The 27768-nt window shown below is 48.8% G+C and overlaps 1 protein-coding gene across 3 annotated transcripts in view; it reads left to right on the plus strand.

Moving 5' to 3' along the window:
* Positions 1-4790: 4790 nt before the first annotated feature.
* Positions 4791-27768, plus strand: part of LOC144945589 (nuclear receptor subfamily 2 group C member 2-like) — an 89811-nt gene continuing 66833 nt past the window's right edge. For 2 of the 3 annotated variants that reach the window (XM_078874075.1, XM_078874078.1), the window contains exon 1: positions 4791-4922. The gene's annotated coding sequence lies outside the window, so the exon portion shown is untranslated. Of the gene's footprint in view, positions 4923-21934; positions 22306-27768 lie in introns of those variants that run through there. The other variant, XM_078874076.1, reaches the window with a different exon arrangement.

Raw genomic sequence — 27768 nt, forward strand, 5'->3', positions numbered from 1 at the left:
ATGGAGCGATGGAATGGGTTCACGTGTGCCAGTGCCGGGTGGATTATTGTATCGCAGGATCGCATGTATATATGTTTAACTTTAGATTTGAAGCTTTCGTGACTGCAAGGATTCATACTCTTAGTTCTTTCGGTAAAGTCACGTAGGTAACACAATGAAATTAAAATTAATACAAATAAAAAATAAATTAATTTTAATTTCATTTTTTACCTACGTGACTTTACCAAAAGAACTCAGAGTATGTTTAACTTATTTCGCACCGTACGTAGCCAACCATGATAATCGGAGATGCGGGGGAAGGATAATAAACTAAACACAAAAAGCAGTTCTGAATGAATGCGTTTGTCAATCTAGACGACGTAAAGGTGCGTAGCTCCAGTGGCTTCTTAATACCGGCAAGGAAGAGCGTTCCAGACGGACGCAGGAGCGCATCCGATAGCGCGCTAGGCAGTGACCGTCTTTGTTCGATGGCGAGCCAAAAGCCGCTCAAGAGGACTTGGCTGCCGCTTGGGAAGCAGGAGCATCACCCGACCTTGGCTGATAATAATGATGATGATGATTAATGAAAGGGTGCATGCTGGGAAGGATGACACACACACACGGCGACCTGAAGTTGCCTGGCTATTTTTTCCCCCCCGTGGTCTCAGCCGATGGCATTCAATTACGGGGTCAAGGGCATGCGGCCTTTGCGTGCAGACCTCCAGACCGCGATTATCATCGGGTCAAAAGGTCGAATTCCCGCAAGGCAAGGCAACAGCTGGGGCGTCAGACGAAACACCAATTAGGTGCAGTGATTTGCGCTGCGGTTCCAATTAACGCGGACAGCCTTGGTTTGTGGTTCCTTGACTGTCTCGTAGCATCTCAGCCCTCTTTTTCAATCCACTGCTGGCATAAGCTGTGTTCTTCGGATGGTAAGAAGCCCTCTTTCAATCCACTGCTGGATGAAGGCCTGACCCCGCACTGTGTCGGTTATGGTGTGTTTGTGGCATAAGCTGTGTTCTTCGGATGGTAAGACGCTCCTGAAAGTAATAGGGGCCGGCCATAAATGACGTCACGCACCTGTGGGGGCGGGGGGGCGTCAGACATTTGTGACGATGTGTGACGAGGGGGGGGGGGGTGAGAAATGTGACGTCACATCAAAATGCGCAACTTTAAATAAATATAGACAACACGTTCTACTTAATTACATAGACTTTTTAATAAATGTTTTCTCCTACAACATCAGAGTGCAGCGCCACATTAAATACGCACTACAATGGCAATAGTTTAAAGCGATTTGAAGCATGTTTATTTGGGGGGGGGGGTTGCAGAGCTTTGTGACGTCATATTTGAGGGGGGTCTGACTTTTTGTGACGCCGTGTGACGAGGGGGGGGGGTAAAAAAATCGTTCAAAATCGCGTGACGTCATTTAAGGACGGCCCCATACTGTGTGCCCTGGTATCAATAAAGTAGCTGTATACAAATCTGGGCGCGCACACACACACACTGTATTACAAGACGCACCCTCAAGATGTCCTGACATAAAGGTTAAAGCTGTTGCGTCGTTATAATTGAAAAAATACGGTCAGTCAATGGTTTGTGTTTAGTTTCTTTTTCCTTCCCACGCACCTCCGATTAGCGTGGTTGGCTACGTACGGTGCGAAAGAAATTCGATACACGGAAAATCACGTTTTTTTTAAAATACAGGGTGCTTCAAAATGTTTTAACACTTGTGAGAATTTGCAACAACACCACAAGAAATGTGCCTCTGGGCTCTGGAGACCACCTGGAGAAGATTCCGGGCCATGTGTTGACAATGATGGTGAACGAGTTGAAACTATTTGACTTTATGAAGCTATTAACATACTTTTAAAAATCATGTTACAGTGTATTTATTCGTTCTTTTTCCATTAAAAACGATAGTCCCGTATAAGTGCTCAAAATTGTTTTTTAAGCACCCTGGACGTGTGTGCATGTAGAACTTATTTCGCGCCGTACGTAGCCAACCCGTGCTCATCGGAGCCACCCTGTAAGTCCACCTCGGCGCTTCGGAGCGCTTCACAACCGTCCGCACAGCTCATCATCCCCCCCTTCCCAAGTCACCGCACCTGAAAGGGGCACCCCCAGTGGCAGCTCTCCCCCCCCCCCCCCCACCAGTGCCGGATTAAGCTAGTGTGGGGCCTGTAGCACATGTTATAAAGGGGCCCTAAATAAAAAAAACCCATTAAAACACAAATTTTGAACTTGCATCCTAAAGTAATTGTATTTTTTTCATTTGCTGTACAGCCAGATAATACGACACAAATCGCTAACCTGAAACACCTGGTCGTTCATAAAGCTGAAGGCAGTATAGTACTATAGTAATAGAGCAAGTGCAGAATCACTGCACCGGAATTGATTACTACACGTGTAGCTGCTACACGTGTAGCTACTTGGCTACTAGGATCATCCGGCACTCCCCCACCCGGCCATTCCAGGCGACAGCATAACGGGCGAGGGCGCAGAAGTACAGTCCAACGTTGTTGCAACAAGCTGGTGTCTGCTGGTCCACCACTATCCACCGAGGTAGCCTATAACACCCATGCATGGCGGGTCACCTGCAATCATCAGCCGTGATCAGTCCCAGTTGCAATCCAACATTGGCACGATACGCAGACTGTTACCATCCCAGCACTGTGGCATTGCATAATTGATTCCTCCTTCTCGAGAAAGACGGATTACACTTTCTTTTTTTAAAACTACGGCACACGGTCAAGCCACTGCTGGACAAAGGCCGTCGTGAGGGTTGTTTGACCATACTTCACCACGCTGGTCAGTGCGGGATGGGGCCCAAGATCGTTTCGCATATAAACTGTATCGTGGCTGATGTTAACCGCGGCTGGGTATTGAACTTTGGTGCGCTAACCTCTGCGCCACGGGCTCCACGCCACTTGAACGATTCCAAATGCGCGCAAATGTCATCGTGGACCACAACCTGCCATCACCAGCCATGGTGAAGCAGTGGATTGGCCGTGGCTGGTGATGGATTGGGGGGGGCTTCATCCAGCAGTAGATTGATCATGGCTGGTGATGGATTGGGGAGGCCCTCATCCACCAGTGGATTGGCCATGGCTGGTGGTGGTTTGAGGAGGCCCTCATCCACCAGTGGATTGGCCAAGGCTGGTGGTGGATTGGGGAGGCCTCATCCAGCAGTGGATTGGCCATGGCTGGTGGTGGATTGGGGAGGCCTCATCCACCAGTTGATTGGCCATGGCTGGTGGTGGATTGGGGAGGCCTCATCCAGCAGTGGATTGGCCATGGCTGGTGGTGGATTGGGGAGGCCTCATCCACCAGTTGATTGGTCATGGCTGGTGGTGGATTGGGGAGGCCTTATCCACCAGTTGATTGGCCATGGCTGGTGGTGGATTGGGGAGGCCTCATCCAGCAGTAGATTGGCCACAACTTTGCTCAAGTTTGTGAAGGGCTGCAGTAAACTCGTAGATTCATTTGATCCCATCTCAGCAATACTCTGCAAAGTCACTCAGAGCCATTGGGGGCCGCGAACTCGACCCCCCCCCCCACCCCCCTCTCATATTCATACGAGACGCTATAAAATCTTAATTTATGCATAATTAACATGTTAATTTCATGCTAATTATATGTCGTCTCCAGAGGGGGCCCCCTTACAAAGCTCACGGTAATGAGATGATAATTAATGCGAATTGCATGCGGACGTTAGTGCGTCACAGGCCAGCCAAGGGCATCCATCGCATCTCACACGTAAATCGTATGATAATTTATGTTAATAGTATAGCGAACGGGGTATGGGCGCTAATGATATGTTAATGATATGCAGATGCTACAAACCCCCGCCTCATGGGAGGCAACACCCCGCCCCCCACAGCAAACGCCACGCTAATGATATGTTAATGATATCTTCTTGGTTCTTTCGGTAAAGTCACGTAGAAGGGAAGTGATAAAATAATAAAAATAATAAAATAATAAAATAATCCTCACGACGTTTCGGCTACAACGCAAGCAGCCGTCTTCAGGTGAAGAATGAAACACTGCCAAGCTTGGAGCGTATATATAAGCTGGGTTGGAGGTGGAAGAAGAGCGCCTTGACAAAAGAATTTGCTATTTTTCCACCTCCAACCCAGCTTAAATATACGCTCCATGCTTGGCAGTGTTTCATTCTTCACCTGAAGACGGCTACTTGCGTAGTAGCCGAAACGTCGTGAGAATTATTTTATTATGTTTTAGTTTTATTATTTTATTACTTCCCTTCTAACGTGACTTTACCGAAAGAACCAAGAAGATGAATCCCTGCAGTCACGAAAGCTTTAAATCGAATGTTAATGATATTCTAGATTTTAAGCTTTCGTGACTGCAAGGATTAATATTCTTAGGTTTTTTCGGAAAAGTCACGTAGGTAAAAATTTTAAATTAATAAAAGTAAAATAAAAAAAAATCACGACGTTTCGGAGGCAACAGCTGTCGGGCTGTGACGGTTCCACCTGAAGACGGAAGCTTGTGTTGCCTCCGAAACGTCGTGATTTTTAATTTTAATTTTTTTTATTTTTTTTTATTTTACTTTTATTAATTTTAATTTTTTTACCTACGTAACTTTACCGAAAAAAACCTAAGAATATGAAAAATGTTAATGATATGTCAACGCTACTGCCTCGTCACCGCCGCTCGTAGCCACGCCCCCGTGCGCAAGAACTCCCGCCCAACGCGAGAAGGCCACGCCCCTCGAGAAACCCCCCCCCCCCGCTGCCAACCCCCCCCCCCCCCTAATGAGATGCTAATTACATGCACGCGCGCGCGGGGCTGACCAGTGGCGCGGCGCTAACGCGGGGTCGTGACCCATGACCCCGAGGGGTCGCGACCCCTGACCTCGCCCCCCCTCTTCCCCCCTTACCGCCGTGCACATCGCCTGAGAAGACGCGGGAGGCTTTCAGGTAAGCGCAGCAAAGGCCCCCCCCCATCACCCCGCACCTCGGCTGTAATCGCTCTATTTTAGTCGTCATTAATTTAATGTGAAGCATTTTTTTCGTCTTCAGCGTTTGCGGCAGCGTTGCTGTTGCTAGAGGAAGGCGGAGGGGGGGTGGTGGTTGTTGGTGTTGTTGGTGGTGTTGGTGGTGAGGGAATCATCATCGCCGGTCTCCTTTTGTTGTGTTAAGAAGCCGTGGCGGCGTTACACAAAACGTGTTAATAGCGAGACGATGACCACCAACACCCAACCACCACCACCAGCACAAGCCGCTGGGTCGGACTCGACTGGACGCATGCGTTAGGCCGCTACTGTTCGCGGTACAACGACGATGACGATAACAACAACAATTACAATCAGAAATTATTGTCGATTCGTCCTAACTCGCCTACCCCCTCCCCCCGCGTGCGATATTAACGTAGCCAACCTCCCCCCCCCCTCGTCTTTTTCCTCTCCGCTGTCGCTGTTTGTTGATGCTGGTCCGCCGCTTGTTAAGTGGTTGTCGGAACTTGACTTGCTGCTGTTTGACCGCCGCGTGGACGGTGATGGTTGCGAGCCGGGGTTTGGTTGAGGTTGGCGGTGCTTTGGTCGGGTTTGTAATGGTTAGTGATGATGGTGGTGGTGGTCATGGCAATGTGGATTGTGATGGTAATGGTTAGTGATGGTGGTGGTAATCATGGCAGTGTGGATTGTGATGGTAATGGTTAGTGATGGTGGTGGTAATCATGGCAGTGTGGATTGTGATGGTAATGGTTAGTGATGGTGGTGGTGGTAGCGATGGCAGCTTGTGTATTGTGATGGTAATGGTTAGTGATGATGGTGGTGGTAGTCATGGTAATGTAGATTGTCGTGGTGGTAATGGTTAGTGATGGTGGTGGTAATCATGGCAATGTGGATTGTGATGGTAATGGTTAGTGATGGTGGTGGTAATCATGTCAGTGTGGATTGTGATGGTAATGGTTAGTGATGGTGGTGGTGGTCATGGCAATGTGGATTGTCGTGATGGTAATGGTTAGTGATGGTGGTAGTCATGGCAGTGTAGATTGTGATGGTAATGGTTAGTGATGGTGGTGGTAGTGATGGCAGTGTGGATTGTCGTGATGGTAATGGTTAGTGATGGTGGTGGTTGTGATGGCAGTGTGTATTGTGATGGTAATGGTTAGTGATGGTGGTGGTGGTAGTCATGGAAGTGTGGATTATGATGGTAATGGTTAGTGATGGTGGTGGTAGTCATAGCAATGTGGATTGTCGTGATGGTAATGGTTAGTGATGGTGGTGGTAGTGATGGCAATGTGGATTGTGATGGTAATGGTTAGTGATGGTGGTGGTAATCATGGCAGTGTGGATTGTGATGGTAATGGTTAGTGATGGTGGTGGTAATCATGGCAGTGTGGATTGTGATGGTAATGGTTAGTGATGGTGGTGGTGGTAGCGATGGCAGCTTGTGTATTGTGATGGTAATGGTTAGTGATGATGGTGGTGGTAGTCATGGTAATGTAGATTGTCGTGGTGGTAATGGTTAGTGATGGTGGTGGTAATCATGGCAATGTGGATTGTGATGGTAATGGTTAGTGATGGTGGTGGTAATCATGTCAGTGTGGATTGTGATGGTAATGGTTAGTGATGGTGGTGGTGGTCATGGCAATGTGGATTGTCGTGATGGTAATGGTTAGTGATGGTGGTAGTCATGGCAGTGTAGATTGTGATGGTAATGGTTAGTGATGGTGGTGGTAGTGATGGCAGTGTGGATTGTCGTGATGGTAATGGTTAGTGATGGTGGTGGTTGTGATGGCAGTGTGTATTGTGATGGTAATGGTTAGTGATGGTGGTGGTGGTAGTCATGGAAGTGTGGATTATGATGGTAATGGTTAGTGATGGTGGTGGTAGTCATAGCAATGTGGATTGTCGTGATGGTAATGGTTAGTGATGGTGGTGGTAGTGATGGCAGTGGGTATTGTGATGGTAATGGTTAGTGATGGTGGTGGTGGTAGTCGTGGTGGTAGTCGTGGCAATGTGGATTGTCGTGATGGTAATGGTCGTGGTGATGATGGTGATAGTGATATTATTTTGGATTATGATTGTGATGATTCGGATGATGGTGGTGGTACAGTATTGATGATTGCTATGGTGAATATAGGATTATGACGATGGTAATGGTGGTGCGCTTGATTGTAGTGTTTAGGATTAATGTGATGATTAGGTTTATGGTAATGATGGTTATGCTGGTATTGATGGTGGTAATGGTCGTTTTAATTTTGACAATCTTGATGAGGATGATGGCGGTCGTGCTGATGATTACAGTGATGGTTATGGTGTTGGTAATGGTGGCGTTATGTGATCATGATGTTGGTTGTGACGATGGTGATTGTAATGACAGTGGTGATGGGGAAGATTTGGAAGATATTAATGGTTAGTGACGGAGGTGATGGTGAATATTCGGGTGATGGTTGTGGTGATGATTTGGATGATGGCAATCCTGGGTAGTGAGGATGATCATGGTTATTAGGATAATGGTAAAATACGGTTGTGATAGTGATTGCAATTATTGTGGTGATGGGGATAAATAGGATTATGGAAATGCCGGTAATCAAGGTGATCGTGATGATCATTGTGATGATTAGGATGATGCTAATAATCACCTTAATGAGCTTAATTATCCATATTTTTACGATGATGAGTAATAATTAGGATGATCGTGGTGCTTTTGATAATGATTTAATTATGCTAATTGTGATGGCGATTATGATGTTGATGTTATTCGTAATTAAATAATGGAGGTGGTAATGATAATGATGATAGTTGCAGTGATGTTAATAATGAGGGTGGTAACAAATATAATGATGGTAGTGGTCTTGATGACTATCGTGATTATGATGGTGTTGGAAAGGGAGATAGTGATGGTGATAATGGTAATGATTATAAACATTGATAATGATTATAAACATTGGTAATCATGATAATTGATTATAATTTTGGATGGAATTTTTATTGATGTTGGTTGTGGCAGAGATGTTGTCGTGATGACGATTGTGATAATGATTCCGGTAGTAATAATGGTGCTAAGGGTAACGATGAATGCGAAGATAGTAAGGACAACAATTGTAATTATGATAATGCCGATGCTAACAGCGACGATAGACAATGCTAATGACAGAGCTTAGAGTAATGACCATTTTGTTGCTGATGCTGATTGATTAATGATGACAAGGATGAAGAGTGACTCTGGCGGTGACTCTGACCGTGACCTTGCCTCTCGCTCTCATTCCTCCTTCCGCCTACGCAAACCCTAATTATTATTCCCATCCACTTTTGTATCTCCCCATTACGCTATTGCGCATCTGTTTCGGTCAGTGTTTGGAGGAGGTGGTTTTTTTGGGGTTGGTTTTTAACGATGACATCTCAGCGTCGGTCGCTCCGCCGAGAGCCGTTGCCTTAACCCGCCTTAAGCAGCTGATGTCAAAGGGCTGAGTTTATAATGGCCTGCTTAGGGCGTACAGTGTAGATTCATAGACCCGCGCGCGCGTGTGTGTGTTCCACTTTGCTATAAAGGCACGCCGTTTTAAAACCGGCGTCTTTTAAAGGGCCGTCGGTCTCTGATGCGGCACGTGTTATTTTGAAACGGTGGCGTTTTACCCCGGTGACCTTTGTGCCCAGTGCCTTTTAGTTTCCTTTAAGATTCTTAAGGCTCGCTCGCTCTCCGGTATGCGCTGCCTGAACGCGAATGCATCCGATTGCCAAGCGTATTTTTTTATTTCTTTTCCAAAGACTTGAGAGATTTTTCTCAGTCCGCTGCTGGATTGAGGGCCTTCTCGTGCCGCGCGGGTTCGTGAGTTTATTTAACCCGGCATACTCTGCTCAAGTAAAAATCCTGAAGTGGATGGCATGTACGTTCAGTAGGACAGTGCATTTTTGCTGAACTCTTACCCTCACTACCCGCCACGCAGTACCGCAGCCTATAATACCTGTTATCCTTGTTGATCGCCCACCAAAGCACTGTCCATGGTCGGCTTAGCGTCTGAGGTCTGACGAGACTGAGTGCATTCCAAGTGATTTGTGTGAGATATCAATATATTTGGGTGGCAGGCTGGCAGAATTCTAAGACTTGTGCCTCACAGCAAGACGGAGCTGGGTCCGATTCCTGACTGCGTGCCAATTGTTTGTTCTCCCCACGTTCTGTATGGGGTTCCTCCAGGTTCTCCGGGTTCTTCCCATAGTTAACGTGTACAACGTCACCTGTGTTGACTAACAAATAATATTCAGACTCCACAAAGTGTCGCTTTCCCGGGTAAATAAGCAACCATTGTGATCCACATTCAAAACTTGCTAAGTGATACAAGTCAAAACCTGTGCGGGTGCGTTTATGATTACAGATTGCCTAGAGGCTGATCATTATTTCACGTCTTGTAAATGTGAATGGCTCACGCGTGCATTTTTTACGCGCACAAATCACTCGCGAAGAATGATATTTGTCTCAACGTTGCAGACGACAAAATCACCAGACTCGGGAAATTCCTTCCTAGATAAGTGGCATTATTATTATTGTAAGCTGGCCGAGCGGTGGCACAGTGGTCAGCTGCATATACTGTACCTTGAATATTCATATTCTTAGGTTTTTTCGGTAAAGTCACGTAAGTAAAACATCAAAATTAATAAAAAATAAAATAAAATATTAATTTTGATGTTTTACCTACGTGACTTTACGAAAAAACCTAAGAATATGAATCCTTGCAGTCACGAAAGCTTCAAATCTAGAATTAATGTACCTTGAATCTCGTGATCTGAGTTCGATTCCCGGCCCCTGCTCACATCAGTGGCAAATGAAGTCTGAACTCGTGCTGGGCTTCTCTCACTTTCGATGAACCCGCATTGATCGGCTTGGTGAAGCACAGCAAGCCAACGTTTACGACCAACACCATGCGAGGGGGTATTCATTCAGGATTTTGATTGGCAAATGGGCTGCAGGATATTATTATTAATAATAATTACATTTATCTTGATTTGAAGTTTTCGTGACTGCAGGAATCCATACTCTTTGGTTCTTTCAGTAAAGTCACGTAGGTGTCGTGATTTGTTTTATTTAATTTAATTTCTACCTACGTGACTTTACCGAAAGAACCAAAGAGTATAATTACATGTATGTCGTGCATTTCATCATGGATCTCAAAGCGCTGTAAAGGACACAGCAGCAGCAGACACTCAGCATAAAATAATAGAATTGAATAAGAAAATTATTCTAAAGTAAAAATGTAATAGGTGGAAGCATATTAATTGGTTTTAAGGAACATTTAAAAAATGGTCACTGACTCAGAGATCCTGATATCTCGTGGAAGAGCGTTCCATAGCATGTGGGCTACACGGGAAAAAGCTCAGTCACCCATAGATCAAAACCTAGATCTGGGAATACAGAGAAGATCTGCATCCCCAGATCTTAGGGACCTTGAGGGGACACAAGGTTGCAAGCATGTCAGTGATGTAGGCTGAGGAAAGATGGTTCACTGATTTTACAAACTAGCTCACGGGGTAAGGTGAACCCTTGAAAGGCGTTGTATGACTTCAACGTCTGCGCGGCATTCCAGTACGACGGCGTTGCATGTCTGACTCACTAGGGACTGAGTTAAAGGCAGATGTGCAAAAAGGTCGATTATATACGTGAACATCTATAGAAAAACGACACGTTACAGCGTACACAAAGACCGCGCGGGGTACAGTTTAATCGGCCATGGCAGATTCGTGACTGTTAAATAAGCGACGTACTGCACGCGCGTATATTTTTAAGACGCAATGACCAATGCTGTGCCTCGCCTAGCCCTTCGACCTGGGTCAACTGTGATAACGTCTTGCGTGGGCCCAAAGATGTTGCCCTTGGCTGCGGGGGGGTTAATTAAAGGGGAGTAAGAATGCATGAGGTGGGGGATGCGGCCGTGGACTTGCAAGTCCAGAGGTCATCGGTTCGATCTCCCGACGTGGCATTTGAAACAATTTTGCGAGTTTTGTTAAGTCCGCCCAGAAGTGTAAAACAAGGTAACACAGTCGATCGGCATGTTGCCTGCGATAGGGTAAAATATGGATACTCTCACCTCATCCAAGACATCTGGCCAGTGTGTAAGAGTCGGTATGTATGTAGAACTTTCACACTGTATGTAGCCAACCGCGTTAATCGGAGGGTCGTGGGAAGGACAACAAACTAAACACAAAAAAGCAGTTCTAAAGAATGGATGATTTAAAAGTGCATCGACTCCAGTGGCTCCCTAATATCGGCAGGAAGAGCGTTCCAGACGGCCGCGGAAGCCCCCCTTGGAAGCGCGCGATGCGATGACCCACCGTCTTTGTTCGATGGCCCAGCCAAGAGCCGCTGCTGCGAGGATAACCGGGAGTTAGCATGGTGATGGTTTATGCTCCTCGAGTGAGGGCTTCTTTATAACTCAACCAAGTGGAGGCCTTCCCCCCCCCCGTAGTGGCATGAGCAAGTCATTGCAGGGCTTCTTTTATCTGTGAGAACATGCAGCTGCAAATCGATCAGAATATATATCAAATGGAATATTTATTCACACTGGCGGTATCCGACGAGGTATTAAGGTATTTTTTTACAGCTGTCCTGTAGGGGCAGGTCAGAATGTTTCGACAGCAATACAAAAACGCAATCGGAGTGCAAGGTAGAGGAAAGGTAAACAAATCACTAATCATTCGTGGGTTTCTGTGTTTTCAATCTGAACGTTGCCGGAAGGGCACGCCTCCTTTCATGGTATGTGACTGCCAGTTTGCATGTACAATGCTGTAAGCTTCACCGCTCGCCTGAAGGGACGGTCACACTTTCAGCTCTCGTGAGTAGGTAGTCTAGACAAAATACGGCCGAACTTTCAGCTCATTTCTGAGTTGGTGGTCTAGAGTCATCGTTGATAGTTGGCTTAGTTCGCGTAACAAAATCGTGTGCCGTAAAACTTCCTCCACCCGATACAGCCATTTCATGATTTCGTCACGTGAACAATAGTTCTAATTTATTGCTGCTTCAGCACCTCCGGTGTGTTGTTAGACAGCGATTTATCAACCAGCATCATTGGGCAAGTTTTGCCAGATTTGTGAAAATGTCCTCCAGTCTTTTGCCTTAAATTGCGGGTGTGATGTCATCGATGTGGCGGCCTAGGCAAGACTGAGAGCTTTGTACTTGCTATGTCAGGTTTCACGTGACTTGCACATAAGGCGTGATGAGAGCTGTGCCTCCCTGCTGTTTGTGAGCATTACAACCTGTCACAGTGTTATTTCTACTAAGACAAAGATCTCCCCCCATAGCCTTAACAGACTGTTGGGGGCAAGCGGTGTTAGCGATTACCAATGAAGAGCGGCATGGACCACGAGGGGGGTGGGTGGTCAGCACCACGCCAAAGTGGTGATGTTTACACATCGCACCAGGTAGTCAGATTATCGTGGCTGGTGTTGTGCGTGAGTGGAAATTGACCTCGGGTCGCCATTTATGTAGCGCAGCACGCTACAAAAAAAAGACAGAGATCCCCTGTATAGCCTTAACAGACTGTTGGGGCAAGTGTTGTTAGCGAGCACCTATGAAGGCCAGAACGGCACACGAGGGGGTAGGTGGCCAGCACCATGCCTGGCCGCCTTTGTCTCCCTAGTGGCGATGTTTTCATGCACCGCACCAGGTACTCATTGGAGGCTGAATCGACCTAGGGGAGGCCCAGGACCGGTTGAGATAATCGTCACTGATGTTGGCCGAACTCGGGAATCGAACTCGGTTCGCTAGCTTCGTAGCACAGCGCGCTAACCACACGCACACGCACATACGTGTTCCCGGTGTGCTTTGCGTGTCGCCCGCATCGTGCGCGTAGAATATAATATGGAGTCGTGGCGCTCGGCAAACGCTCGTGAAGGGCGGTCAAAATGTTTTGAGAGAAAATTCCACAAAATGCCCTCAACCAAAAAGTAATAACGCGATCTACAAAACGAGAACCTGCGGGGCCGGCTCAAAAATACCTGCACGAGCAATTGAGTCAGAGTATGGGGGGAGGAGTTGTAAAGTTGCAGCTTACCAAGTGCATTTCAACGTCGCATAAGCGACCGTCACCTGTCCGCCCTGACCAATTAGCCCGCCCGCAACCCAATGCAACGCAGCGTTTGTGCACGTTCTCGTCGTCATTTTGAATGGATGTTCAGAAATCCGACCGTTTCACACGCGGTGAAGTTATCTCGCGCGTACGTCCGCTTCGCTCTGAAGCGCAGTGAAGTATTTCCCCGTGTTTGGGGCAACACTTTTGTCCTTTGCCGTGTTAATGCATGGTAGTGTAACTGTCATTTTCTATGGATGTTCACATATCTGACCTTTTCCTATATCCGCCTGCACCTCAGTTCCCATCGAGATGGATATGCCATGTTTGCAGTATATTCCATTAAAAGTCTAAGCTTGTAAAAATTGCTGCCTACAAAGTGAGTGGATTTACGCTAGGGTTGTTCATCGGTCGTCGATTTTTCCATAATCGTTATCGCAATTTATTATTGATTTCCAAAAGCATGTGATTGATAATTACATTTTAGTAACGATCACGCTGATTGGTACTCGCGAACTGCAAAACCGCAAGGCGCGTGCTCCAGTGTGATTGGTCAGTGGCAACCATCATCAGGTACCAACGGCAGGGATCATTAGTCTCCATGTGGTTCTGTTGAGGCAGGTGCTGTCAATGAGCACCTACGAAGGCCGGCACGGCACACGAGAGGGCGGGTGGCCGGCAACACGACCGGCTGCCTTTGTCGGCCCCAATGCTGATGTTTACGCACCGCAGCAGGTACTCGTTTCAAGCTGAGTCGACCTAGGAGCCACTAAGGATTGGTTCAGATATTCATCACTGCTTAATGGTTGTGTGCAGGAATAAAACTCGGGTCACCGGGTTCGTAATGCCCTGCGCTAACCACCTGCACTCCCCCACCCCACCCAATGTTCCAACACAAAGACAACGATCATCTGTATAGCCTTAACAGACTATTGGGGTTGGGGCAAGTGCTGTTAGCGACCACGTATGAAGGCTGATCGGCACACAAGGGAGTGGGTGGCCAGCACCACGCCCGGCCACCTTTGTCTTCCAAGTGGCAATGTTTACACATCGTATCAGGTACTCATTTGAGGCTGAGAGACCGGTTCAAATAATCGTCACTGGTGTTGGCCGTGAACGGAAATCGAACTCGGGCCGTAGGGTTCTTAGCGCAGCGTGCTAACCACTACACTACCGCTTCCCACAACGTTCCAACACACACACGGACACACATGGCTGGACTTGATTTGTATTATTACACTTTGCAATCTGTGCTGCAAACCGATAATCGATATGATAATTTTTTTGCATGCGATTGTGGATAACGCTCACACAAAAACCCTTCCAAAAAATGATCAAAACCCTAAATTAGACAATGGCTAGCAGGTTAATTAAAATCATAAGAGGTTTTTATTTTTTACTGACAATGAGAGAGATGAGTTGAGATCACATCCTTTCAAGTGCCCTGGCCTTGAGACATTTTTTCCCTTTGTTATTTTTATCAATTTTTTTAAACATTTAAACATCACCCATTAAAAATACAATAAAAAGAGTATGCACGATGGCCGTTGTTGAAGCATGTGCACTTTGTAGTAATACTTGCCCATTTTTTTTTTAAATATGAAGAGTCCCTGTGACTCTTCTCGTTGTCCAGGTCACTCGCCGTGTGTGGCTGCGTTGTCCTATTACTCTGCACCATAAGCCCGGAGCTTTATGGCCGTAGACAGACTGCAGGGAGAGAGAGGGGAGCAATTGGGTTGAATTTTTTTGCCTTAAAATATCACCGTGGGGAAGGATGATGTATTCTATCTGACGGGCGTCAGATCACACAGAATGTGCCCCATCTCCCCGTTAGCTCTCCAGAAGACAAGCGGGTGTGTTTGAGCCTGTGTATAGTGCTTGCATTATTATTAACACATTTCTGCGGAGGGAGCTGGTAGGAACGGTGGATTGCTCGGTCAATGGCCAGGGTCAACGGCGGCGTGGTGTATTCCGCAAATATGGCCGACTGTGAGGACGGGCACAAGCCGGCGTGAGTAGGTTGAACGTTGAGTTTTATAAGGGCACCACGGGGTGACCAGCCCCTCCCTACCTAGCCTCACCCCACCCAGCCCCTCCCCTCCCACCACCCATCCAGCCCCACCCTCCCCACCCAGCCCCTCCCCATCCTCCCCACCCAGCCCCTCTCCACCCAGCCCCACCCTCCCCACCCAGCGCCTCCCCACCCAGCCCCTCCCTCCCCACCCAGCCCCTCCCTGCACGACGGACACAATAATCCCCTGTGGGCTGGTGTAACCAGGAGGTTCCTACCAATATAATGTTTATGCTTGCTTAGCCAGGAAAGTCTCATTGAGTCTCAATACGTTTTTTTTTCAGCAGGGTCCTGCCAAGTTTTCGCAGTTACGGGGACAATATTGCTGCGTGTAACCCAAACCGAGTAGTTTGCAGGTACATTTTATTTTGCATGTTTAGGCAATACCGGTGACACTGTATGTGTGTTACATTAGCCGGTAACGACTGTGCACAGAACAAATGTTGTAGACTCCTGTGGAGCTACACAGTTGGCAGCAGATGGCAGTGCAGAGAAACCAGTTGTTGTACCGCACTTCCGTGTCTATGCTCCCTGCCACAGCGTGGGGTAGGCCCTCATCCAACAGTGGGTTGACATAATGGCTGCACGTGCACACGTCACATCGTGGAGTTAATGTCACACTATCTTGTATCGACGTATCATAATGCTGGATGAAGGTTATCCCGTGGCGGCGTCAGTCGTGTGGGTTGTTTGACCATACTTCACCATGCTGGTCAACGAGGATTGTTTAAAGGGGGGCGGGGGGTGCACTTCCCAGAATCGTATACCACCAAACAAAGTGGTGAGTGACGGTAACCACGTTCATTGTCAATATCTCTGTAGCGGTGTCGCTTTACAACACAGTGAGAACGCTGGACAGGCTATTACAGACAGCCTAAGTACCCACCCAGGTCTCCTTTGCAGCAGAGCTAATTAAAGACCACCAAACATCCCAGTTTGGCCCCCAGCCGGGGCAGTCGTGGTGGTTTCATCAAAGCTGTTCTGGTGTCTCCCACCCCCCACCACTGCTCCCACCCCTTGCCCCCCCCCCCCAAAAGGCATTTGCAAAAAATTGTCAATTTTGTCTTTGTTTAAAATGTTCTGTCCTCGTGCTCAAATCACGATGAGGACAATGAGCGGGGCTACCTGAGTCGTGGGCGGAGTTGGCATAGGAGTAGCCGGGGCCCAGAGGTCGCAAACGGGTTTTGATTCCTTACCCGTACCCGTACCCGGCCGCACCAGGGTCGCAAACGGGTACCCGTACCCGGCTGGGTACGGGTAGCCAGGTATCAGGTAGGGTACGGGTATCGGGTACCCGATTGCGACCTCTGCTGGGGCCGACGTGCGGTAGGCTGCTGGGGCCAGCCAACGTCAGTGCGAGGAGACTTGACCCCTTCAGCCTGTGTCCAGTCGTCAGTATAAATGGATAACACCCCGCACTGTTTGGTCGATCAGCAGCGCAGGCACGGTGGGGCAAAGTGTGGGTTACTAGCACACAGGCGCTGGCGTACGTCGAGAGGAGGCTGCCAGCTCATCGTGTGGCCCGGTTGACCCTCCCACAAATGTGGATTGTGAGACGCTTCGGTAATGGCACACCCCCAAACCTCTGCCCGGCGAAAAAATAAGTTGAGATCTGGCAAACACGTGTGCACGCAACTACTGGGTGATAAAACGCTCCCCTTAAATTTTGTTTTCAAAATAACAATAACCCCTCCTCCCCCCCAAAAAAGTGGCATCTTATAATTCGAAGAATTAATTACACACACACGTTTCTTTATTCATCTTGAACAATGTGTGTTGCGTAGGTGTGCGTGTGTGTGTGTGTACGCGTGCGAAGCCTCACAGGGCCAACAAGCCGTCCGTGCCGGTGCATGGGTATTGATTATCCAGCCTCCCGAGAGGTTTTTAATGCTGGGTGAGCGTTCCGTGTGTTGCATCCTTCGTTTCAAGTCTATTGCTGCTGCACGGCGCTCTAGCGTGTCATGATGCACATGAGCGCACGTGCACGTGTGTGCATTTGTTAAGAAGCTTGCGTAACAGCAGCCTGTACGGCTATACGGAGGAACTTTTTAATGTGGGAAGCGGTAGTGCAATGGTTAGCACAATACGCTACAAACCTGGTTCAATTACCACTCACATCCAACATCACGGAACTGCTCCTTGGCCTCACCTTGATCCTCTCAGTCAGCCTTAAATGAGTACCCGGGGCAGTGCATAAACAGCACTGGGGGACAAGGGCGGCCAGGCAGGGGTAGTTTTGGCCACACCACCCCAGCTTGTGTACGCCCTGCTGTGCTTCGTAGATATTCACGAACAGCAGTTGTGCTCAAACAGTCTGTGTAGACCGCACAGGGGGCGGGGGGGCTGGTGTGGGAGGAGGGATCTAAGTCTCATTGTGCTTTAATTTTAAATGCTATCTTTTCTCCACTATTTAATCAAAGGCGAAAGCCCTGCAGTTCAAAGCGTAGAAGAAAACCACTGGCCGGCTGCACTGCTTGGCGGACAATGGGAAAAAAACTCTTTGGGGCTATGTTAGGCAGAAGGCTCAATGCACAGGGCTATAATTGGAGGTTCTCTTCGGGCAAGACGTGACAGGCTTATTAGGGCATATTTGCCATGGCTGGGGTCGCTTTCCATGAGGGCGTGAGGGTGCACAGCATCGGATTGTGTGTTATTTCATTGTTGTAAAGTTATTACGGGGGGCGGGGCAGGATTTATCCCCCCCGTTTGCAAATTGGAAATCGCGCCAGAAGGATTCGTGGCACGGTGCACACATCTTGTGTTCCGTGCGCCTTTGAAGCGTTCCTTTTCAAAATAACAATTATTTCCGCTGATAGTGCGGAAATGCGTAACCGTCTGTGTTTTGGCCCCTTTTATGCTGAGCCTACAACGGCTTTTATTGGTCTGCGATGCCAGAATGAGGCCAACACAGTGCCTTGAGAAAGAAACCTCTTAGTCGTCGTGAGATGAAGAATCCTTTCGGATCCCTCGCAGACCAGCGTGGCCCTTTGTGTTAGAGAACAGCCCACGGAAGCGGATATCACAGCTACCTCTGAAATCCCATTAAGCTCCCAGGTCCACACGGTAGGGGGCAGCACTTCTTTCCCGCCCGCCGGAAAATTCTTGGCACGACCGTCAAACAGACATTTGTAATTGCCCAAGCTTGAATGTAGCAAAACATTAAGTGTGGAAACCAAATTTAGTGTGATGGGGTTTCTTTTTTTTTACTTGGAGTAGTTATTGGGACGCCGTGATGGCGAGAGGGACGCCGCTGTGGCGACATGTTAACTACCTCGATCCCTACCCTGACGCCTGCTGAATATTAACTACCTCACCTGGTATGCAGGAGGTCGTAGGTTCCATGCCGACAATGAGGCCTGCTGTATATTTGGAGTTTGCGTGTCTCTTTCATCATCACCACGGTGGCTAGGAGATGTTAACTACTTCACCTGGTATGCAGGAGGTTGTGGGTTCGATCCTGACCCTGACGCCTGCTGTATATTTGGAGTTTGCGTGTCTCTCTGTGGTCGCATGGATTTTTATACACGTCCTCCGGTTTTTCCCTCCACATTTAGAAACATGCGTTTAGAGTATTTGGCTGCTACACATTTCCACATGATGATAAGCCACTTTGTTGAGCTGTCATTTGTGATGGTCAGGTCACTTCTGCAAAAGTGCTATATAGCTCAGTGGGCCTTACCTGGTAAAATAAAACGTTAGTTTAATAGTTTAGTTTATTGAGAACCCAGTTGAAACGGAGGTGGCCGAAACGTGCAGTCAGACACAAGATCTGCAGCAGTACCAAGGTCAGTACTGTGACTGACTTCTGAGCGATCCGGCCACTGCATTGAGTAGAACTTTTTACTCTTGATTTGAAGCTTTCGTCACTGCAGGAATCCATACTCTTTGGTTCTTTCGGTAAAGTCACGTAGGTATGAAATAAAATAAATCACGACGTTTCGGGCGCAACACAAGCGTCCGTCATCAGGTGAGAAAGCATGATCTGCTGCTGAGGCAGACTGCTACTTCAATGTCAACCAAATGTAAAGTTAACTTGATCGCTAAATTCAACCTCCTGTCAAAAAAGAAGCCAGAGCCACACGTTCAAAAGTTAGATGTTAACAAGATTGTCATCAATCATAGTAATATCCCAATTTCCGACAGCCTAAAATCGGTACTAGCTAAAGGGTTGAATTTCACAGTCACCCCTGAACACATCCCAGTGGATGATATAATTGCCCAGGTCGACGTAGCCCTCAAAGGCACATCCTGGCAGACGTTGCTAGATCTGAAATCGCTGCTATCCTCAAAAACGCTAAGAAACCCTTTAGCAACATCAGCAAGGATGAGCGTTTTGAACTCTCTAAATTAAAAAAAACATAGAGGACATTGTCATCCTATCAGCCGAAAAGGGCAATGCCACTGTCATCTTGGATAAAACCACTTACAATAACAAAATTCAGGACCTTCTTAATGATGGCAGCTATACCAAAATCAACAGAGATTCCACCAACCACCTAGCCACAAAAACCAACAATATCATCACTAAATCGTCTTCTCTAATTGATCAGACCAAGCAGAGCTCCCTAAAACCTTCGGCTGCTAGACCACCCAGATTTTATGGCCTTTCAAAAATCCCAAAGTAGGTACCCGCTCCGTTCTATCGTCTCCACTATTAACTCAACCACCTACAAACTGGCCCGATTTCTGCCTTACCAACACATACTTCACCTGGAATGGTACATTCTACAAAAAAAATGAGGGTACCCCAATGGGTTCTCTCTTATCGCCAGTGGTAGCGAATGTTTTCATGGAGAAATTTGAGACAGATACCATCCAGACATCCACCCTATATCCTTCCTTGTGGAAGAGATACGTAGATGACACGTTTGTCATCTGGCCACATGGCCTGCCAGCACTGAACCAATTTCTCAACCACATCAATTCCATACACCCGTCTATCATATTCACCATGGAAGTGGAAAAGGATGGCAAGCTACCATTCCTGGATGTTTTGATCGAGAAGAGACCTGATGGCTCGTTGGGACATTCGGTCTACAGGAAAGCCACCCACACGGATGCCTATATAAAGCCTGACTCCCACCACCATCCAGCCCAGAAGAATTCCCTCATCAAAAACTACACCATAGGGCCCATTGCATCTCGGACCAGCACCACCTAGCCAGTGAGCTGGAGCACGTACACCAAGCCCTCAAGATGAATGGATATTCTGACCGTACAATCCACAAAGCTGTTTCCCCAGCCATGGGGAGACAACCATCTGAGGACCCAATCAAAACCATCACCTTCCCATATATAACAGGGGTTACCAAAAATATTTCCTAAATCTTAAACAAACACAAGATCCAGGTTCGTTTAAACACAGTACACAAATCCATGATTTAATCCCATCTGTTAAGGATGTGATTCCTGATATGCAATACCCTGGTGTCTACAAACTGAGTTGAGGTTGTGGCAGCAATTACATTGGGGAAACGAAACGACATGTCTAGGACCGCGTCCGTGAACACAAGGCTGATTTGAAACGCGGTAGGACCAATACCTCTGCCGTTGCTGATCATTGTTTTAACGCCGTGGGCTCACACAAAATAGATTTTTCCAAGACGGAGGTACTCTGCAAACCTACCGGCTACCTTCAGAGATTTGTTCAGGAAGCCATCCAGATATATAAACACAGACACAACTTCAACCGAGAAGATGGGTACAAACTGAGCAATCTTGGAAGGACGTTATTAACCAGGTGAAGTCTTAGCTGACTGTGATGTTTCCATCCTACCTGCCTATGTCAGCTGTTATTTCCGACTCTCTGTCTCTTTCTCTATCCCTCTCGCTTAGATCTCTCATGCTCACATGTCCTTTGTATTGCACTCTCATGCTCACATGTCCTACAGTCCATCTCTCACAATCGCAGGACGTTATTAACCAGGTAAAGTCATAACTCGCTGTGATGCTTCCATCCTTTCTGCCGTTTGGCTGTTTTCTCCGACTCTCTGAGTTGCATTGCCCTGTGGGATGCCTTGCATTAACGGGCTGGGGTCTCAGTAACATGGCCGCTTCTGCTCCCTTAGCCTCGATGTATCGTTGGTTTTTACTGTGTTATGGGCTGTGTGTCTCACTGGCATGGCCACTGTTGCGGTGGTTCTCTTGCGTTGACGCTCTTGCCTCGTGGAGGCCACTCTTTGATCTAACATTAACATGTTCATCTCTATACTCTTAGTTCTTTCGGTAAAGTCACGTAGGTAAAAAATGAAATTAAAATTAATAAAAATAAAATAAATATCACGACGTTCCCGTCATCTCTTCTAGAGGTGTCGTGTACTAACTTTCTTTTGGCAGTCATAATGTCTCTGCCTAGTGTCTGTCCTCTTGGCCATTTGTTCCTGTTTCTGTCTTTCAGTATGATTCCCAGAATGCGCCTCCCTATGCTTCTTTGTGCACTCTTTAGCTTTTCTTGATCAGCGTTTCATGTTTTCGTTCCGTACGTCGCAGCATGATGCGTAGGAGAACCGTCTAGAGCTCGACAGATCGCGACTGAAGAAACGTAGACCCGACTCGGTTCATTTTCTAGACGTGCAGCGCTCCAGTGCGTGCGCAAATTCATTGGGGGTGCACAAACAGGTGCAATAATGTAGCATGGGCCTATCCGTGGCCCTTAGCCCTGCTTTAGCTTGGCAAGGCGGTCGTGGTGGCAGCACAATCCCCTCTTACGGCTTCCCCCTCTCTGCCCCCCCTCCCTCTATCCCGGTGGGGGGGGGGGGCTCAGTGTGCCGGGGGCGTGGTGCTGTGTAAGGTCACCGCTCGGAAAGTCCTGCGCCGACCTTGTGTTGATCCCCTCCCCTCCTCCACTCCCTCCCACCCTTCCCGTGCGTCTGGGCGGCCTCCCCACACGCACGCCTCTCCTCCCTGCTCGCCCGCCCGCCTGCCTGCCGCACTGGCAGTCCCATCGATTGAGCGAGCGTGTGTGCGCGCGTGCGTCTGTGTGATCGTCCAGACGTCGCCGGGCACCCCCGCGCACTGTAAAATCCGTCTGGGAAATTTGCAAATGGACGGCGCGGCCCGTCTGCTCTCCTGTGCTCCGCGGCCGCAATCGCCGTCGCGCGCTCGCTAAACCGTACGGGCGGGCGGGCAAAAGCCGCTGGCAGCCGCCGTCCTCATCTTCCTCCAGTCGCAGCAGCAGCAGCAGCGGTGGCGGCGGCGGCGGCGGCGGAAGCAGCAGCGGCCGTGTTGTGAGTAACGTAAATTGTTGCGCCGCGCGCCGTAGCGACAACGAGAGCCGGCTTCGGAACGCCTCCGCCCGCCGCCCGTTTAGTTAAACGGTCGGGAGTGGGGGGGTCACGCGGAGACTCGGCGGGGAGGGAAGTGAGCGCTTGACCTTTACCCAGCCAGACGCGGCGGTGGCGCTGCACCTCTTCGCGGACGCTGCCGTCATCGCCCGAGCCTCCGCAGCCGCCGCTGAGAATGGAATGCCTTTTGGCTTCCTGCGTTTTGTGACTCGTCCGCCCCCTACCACCGCCCCCCCCCCCCCGGTTGTCAACTATAATACGGCAGTGGAAAGTTGCTCGTCGGCATGCTTTAATCATCTCCGGATACCTCCCTCGTCGGGGTTAGATGCCACCCAGAGGCGCAGACCTTGGCATGCATATCAAGCAGAGGGTGTTATCGAGGGGCCGCATTAGTATGAATGCTGCACCGGGTGAAGTGGTAAATAATAAATAAGCCCCGGTGGTTGAGGCATACTTAGCAACAGCTTTTTGGGGGGGGGGAAAGGGCATTTTCATTGTGGCCGGTGTTGGCGGATGGATTGCCCCGGCGGTTTGGCTGCTGCGCCGTTGGGTGGCTTTGCCACAATGGGAGGCAGGCGTGGGTGGATCGCACAGAATAGGCAGGCCCAGGACCAGTTCGGGTTTTTATCGCCCATGTCGGCCGCGGCCGGAAATCGAACTCGGGATTTGCCAGGATCGTCGTGCAGTTTCCGAGCCATTATACAGCTGCTGCCTTCCGAAAAGGGCCCACCGGATCTCATTGGGCTCCTCTCACAAGGTGAAATAAAGGATGCCAGTAGATGGCAGTACGGCAAGTTGGTTTGCGAACCTCGTCTGTCTCTCTAGACCCTTGGGTGCAGTTCCAAAAGCGAGGCATTCTCACAGTCAAAATGTCAAATTCTCTCAGTGATACGTATTCAATGTGATTTTGACGTTAATTATAGTTTAGAAAATGATGGCTTAGTTGTGGAATAAGGCATTCGTTTGACAAGTGAAGATAACCGTCTAATCCATCGCCATTTCAGTGCGGATGAGTCATAGTTTGTCCGAGTACGTCCGACACCGCGGCTTGTCATGAGCGTTTCTCTATTATATACACTCCTAATTGGTTGACGCACTTTGCCCAAAGTGAAACGCACCTTTCGCGATCATAGCAACGATTGCCTGCGTCTTTAAAGCGTACGAAATGTACGTCCAAAAAAAAAACTTGGGCGAGTCGTTGCGTGGATTATTACGCGACTTCTCTGGTTTTCTCTTACCAGTGGCAGGAAACTCTTGTCAAAAAGAGTCTCAAGACTCGGTGAGGCTGTCCTGGATAAATAAATGAACTTGTGTATTATTCTTGGCAGAAGTCACAAGGCACTCGCCCAGTCATGTGTGGCAAAGCGTGCTCCGTAAGGAAGACATGTACAACCACGTGACGTCAGTTGTGAATTACGTGCAGTAGCAATGTTTGTATATGGTACCCCCCCCCACCCCTCCAGGTCACCCTTCGACAAAGGGATTACGAACCTCGGCGCACATGGTGAAATAAAGGATGGCAAAATATATCTATTGCAGAATAATAAGCGTGCTTAGGAATTCTATAATACGAAATGATAAATATAATAAGCGTACAGACCTTGATCAATCCACCGTTGGATGACGGTCTACCAATGCCGTGTTGGCCGTGGGTGTTGTTTGACCATACTTCGCCACACTGGTCAATGCAGGCTGGTGAAGGGAGCGGGCCAAGGATCCGTTCAGGGTCAGTTCGGGTACCTGCGGGTCATCGGGTTCGTAGCTCAGGGGTGCCAGCCGCTTGCATTCTTATCGTGTTTCACCCTTTTTGTGTTTGCTTCTTGAAACGCGCTGAGCCAACTGTGTCGCGAGCGTTCATCAGATGTACCCCAACGGCTCGGTCGTGACTCAGAGCGGAGTGGAATGTGTTGTGAGATATCGCGACCGGGTCGGCAGGTCAGTCCGGTGCAATTCAAGCTCAGGGTTGCGGTGCCCTCGCCGTCAGTTATTTATAGAAATTACCCCAAAAATGTAATCACTACAAAAAGGACTATCTAAATCCCAACAATTACTTAATTCTCTGAAATCCCACCTAAGTAGATTACCAGTCTTGCCGCCACCCACCACCATTTCTAATGACAAAAAAAAAGCACCAGGCCGCTGCAAGTTCATTTCACCATTGCGTACGGACAGTAGTCGTTTTTCAGGTCAGGTGACAAATCTGCTGTGTCTCCCCTCCACCGTTTCGTTGCCAAAATGTTATTTTTTTCGTTTCACTACATTTCGCAGAGAGGGCTTCTTTTTTGTGGGTGGGGGGAAACCGTTCGAGTCCGTCTGTCGGCTTGCCGGCCCGCCGTTGTGTGTCCTGTCGCCTCTTTTTGCCGTTTTCCCCGCGCGCGCACGCACACGTGCGCACGAGCCTGCCTGCCCATCGTTTTGCCCGTCGCCGGATTAATCCCGCTGCCAACAATATGTGTGAAACCCGGTCGTCAGGATTAATTGCCCGTTGGGGGCCAGGAGGGGTGCAGGGGGGCGCAGATGGAGGGAAAACAAAGCGAGCAAAATGCCAAGCGTCATCATCGCCAGGACTCTGCCCCGGTGGCGGCGGCGATGACGGCGGTCAGGGTCAGGGTGTACCCTCGCCGGGCGCACTTCAAGGTCTACGGTCTGGCCTCATTAATCAAGTTGATAGGCAGTAGTCGAACCCAGGGGAGGACCTGTGTTGCTCCACCCGGGTTAATAACAATAATAAGTTGTTTTTAATTAAAGCTCCACCCGTTATATGCTGGGGCCTCCCGGAGCGCTTCACGTGTGTGACGAACAGCTCGCATCACATCTCCCCTCGAACGTTCGAAAGGACGCCCCAAGTGGCAGCTGTCCGTGTGCGGCACAAGGTTATTCGGCACCTGGTCTGCGAATGGGCATTTGTCTTGCCGGTAGTGGGCGATGATCGCTACGTGTAATCCCGATCGAGTTATTTAGTTTGCCCATCCGTCTTGGCTTTCCCAGGATTGTCCTCTTTCTCTTGTTGAGACATCTCCCTTGGAGAGATCTGTAAGTCCTTGCCGTAACATGAAAAGTCCCAGTTATTATCAAATCGCGCAGTGATACACCATTCGAGACAATGCGTTTAGATTTTGGCTCTCCGCTCTTCAAGTCTTTGTGAGATATTATTTTTCTTCCCATGACATGTCCTGATGTTTCACACCTCGGTTAATAGATAGGATCATCCATTACCCAAGTCTGCGGTGATGCGGACGTTAAATAGAGAGAGAGAGGAGCTGTGGCATCATTTGCAAGAGATGGTCGTTGTGTGTGCAGGTTTTATATCGCCCTACGTTTTTTGCTTGTATGATATTTACTGTTCGTATGCGGGTACGTGTACAGCCCTCTGTCTCTATACTGCTGGATGGGGCCTGTCCCCGTGCTGTGTGGTTCGTGGGGGTTGTTTGACCACACTTCGCCATGCTCGTCAATGCAGGACAGGTTCAGATGTCACTCACCACTAATGTTAGCCGTGGCGAGAAATCGAACGCAGGTTTTAGTGAAATAAATTATTATTTAGTTTCAAATTGCTCACAATGGTGAAGTCATCATCTTCATCACCGGTCATTGTTTGTCCGCTGCTGGATGAAGGCCTCCTCGCGCCATCACCATGCCGCATGGTCCTGCGATGCGACAGTCCACGCAGACTGATCCCTTTGCTCAGTCTCCGCGGTGGCCGTCCTCTCGGGCCGATTCTCTCCTTTGACTTTTGGTTGTCAGTCTGTCACCAGTGCTCGCCCTTTAATCCCTCGAGCCTCCCTGGCTCCTCCCCCCTCTCTTACCTATATAGCCTCTTGTTACAGCAGCCCTTTTGCCCACTTCAGCAATTGTTTCTTGCTGTGGTTGTCCCACCTGATGACGGACGCTTGTGTTGCGCCCGAAACGTCGTGATTTAATTTATTTTATACCTACGTGACTTTACCAAAAGAACCAAAGAGTATGGATCCCTGCAGTCACGAACACATTCCTGTGGAGGGAGCTGGTAGGAACGTTGGGTTGCTCGGTCAATGGCCAGGGTCAACGGCGGCGTGGTGTATTCCGCAAATATGGCCGACTGTGAGGGCGGGCACAAGCCGGCGTGAGTAGGTTAAACGTTGAGTTTTATAAGGGCACCACGGGGTGACCAGCCCCTCCCCACCCAGCCCCACCCCTCCCCACCCAGCCCTTCCCCACCCTCCCCACCCAGCCCCTCTCCACCCTCCCCACCCAGCTCCTCCTCACCCTCCCCTCCCCACCCAGCCCCACCCTCCCCACCCAGCCCCTCCCCACCCAGCCCCTCCCCACCCAGCCCCACCCTCCCCACCCAGCCCCTCCCCACCCTCCCCTCTCCACCCAGCCCCTCCCTCCCCACCCAGCCCCTCCTTGCACGACGGACGGACACAATAATCCCCTGTGGGCTGGTGTAACCAGGATGTTCCTACCAGTAAAACTTCAAATCTAGATTAGTTCCAGTAATGTTATGACAATATGTTAGGAGACTCCTCTGCTGCCTCGAAGGTTTTCCGTTCAAAGCAGATGACTTTGATAAGGCTGACAGTTCAGTTCAGGAAATGTACTCGTCACCCCATCTGTGATTTGACCCCAATGCTGATTCTCACTGAAGCTAGGCACGTCACAAGGCGTCGATTCATTCGACATCGTTTCCAATGCTCGCGATGCGTGCATCTAATCGCGCGTGTGAGAATCAGCCAGTTATAATTTATGTTAATTACAAATGAGGCAGAAATAAATCAAGAGACGATACAAATGTACCAGTAAAAATTATATAATGAAAACTAATTATTGAATCGACCCTGAATCAATATTAGTGACGAAGTGTAGATTTGGGTGAAACGTCATGATGTCCGATGGTTCGCTCCTAGATTGACATTGGGACCCATAGACATACATAGAGACCCGAAGACTCGGAGAGACCAATACAACTCACATAGAGACCCAGAGATTCAAAGAAACCCATAGACTCACACAGACACACACACTCAGAGAGACCCATACAACTCACACAGAGACCCAGAGATTCAGAGAGACCCATAGACTCACAGAGACACACACACTCAGAGAGACCCATACAACTCACACAGAGACCCAGAAATTCAGAGAAACCATAATACTCACACAGAGACCCACAGGCTCACACAGAGACCCATAGATACAGACTCATAGAATCACAAAGCAAAGGAAGGAATGGAATAGAATGGGGGGGGGGGCGGGGGGTGGGGAGGCCTTTGCCCAGCAGTGGGAATTTTACAGCTTGACAGCAACCACAACGGCTCGTGTTTGTCTCTGAGGTCACCGCACGGCTTCGATTGGTCTTGGGCCCCCGGCAGCTTGGGCTTAATCCCTGGGAGTTGTTGCTGACCCCGAGCGGGGCGGAGTGAATCG

Source organism: Lampetra fluviatilis, chromosome 38, assembly GCF_964198595.1.
Source record: "Lampetra fluviatilis chromosome 38, kcLamFluv1.1, whole genome shotgun sequence".
Taxonomy (NCBI): domain Eukaryota; kingdom Metazoa; phylum Chordata; class Hyperoartia; order Petromyzontiformes; family Petromyzontidae; genus Lampetra; species Lampetra fluviatilis.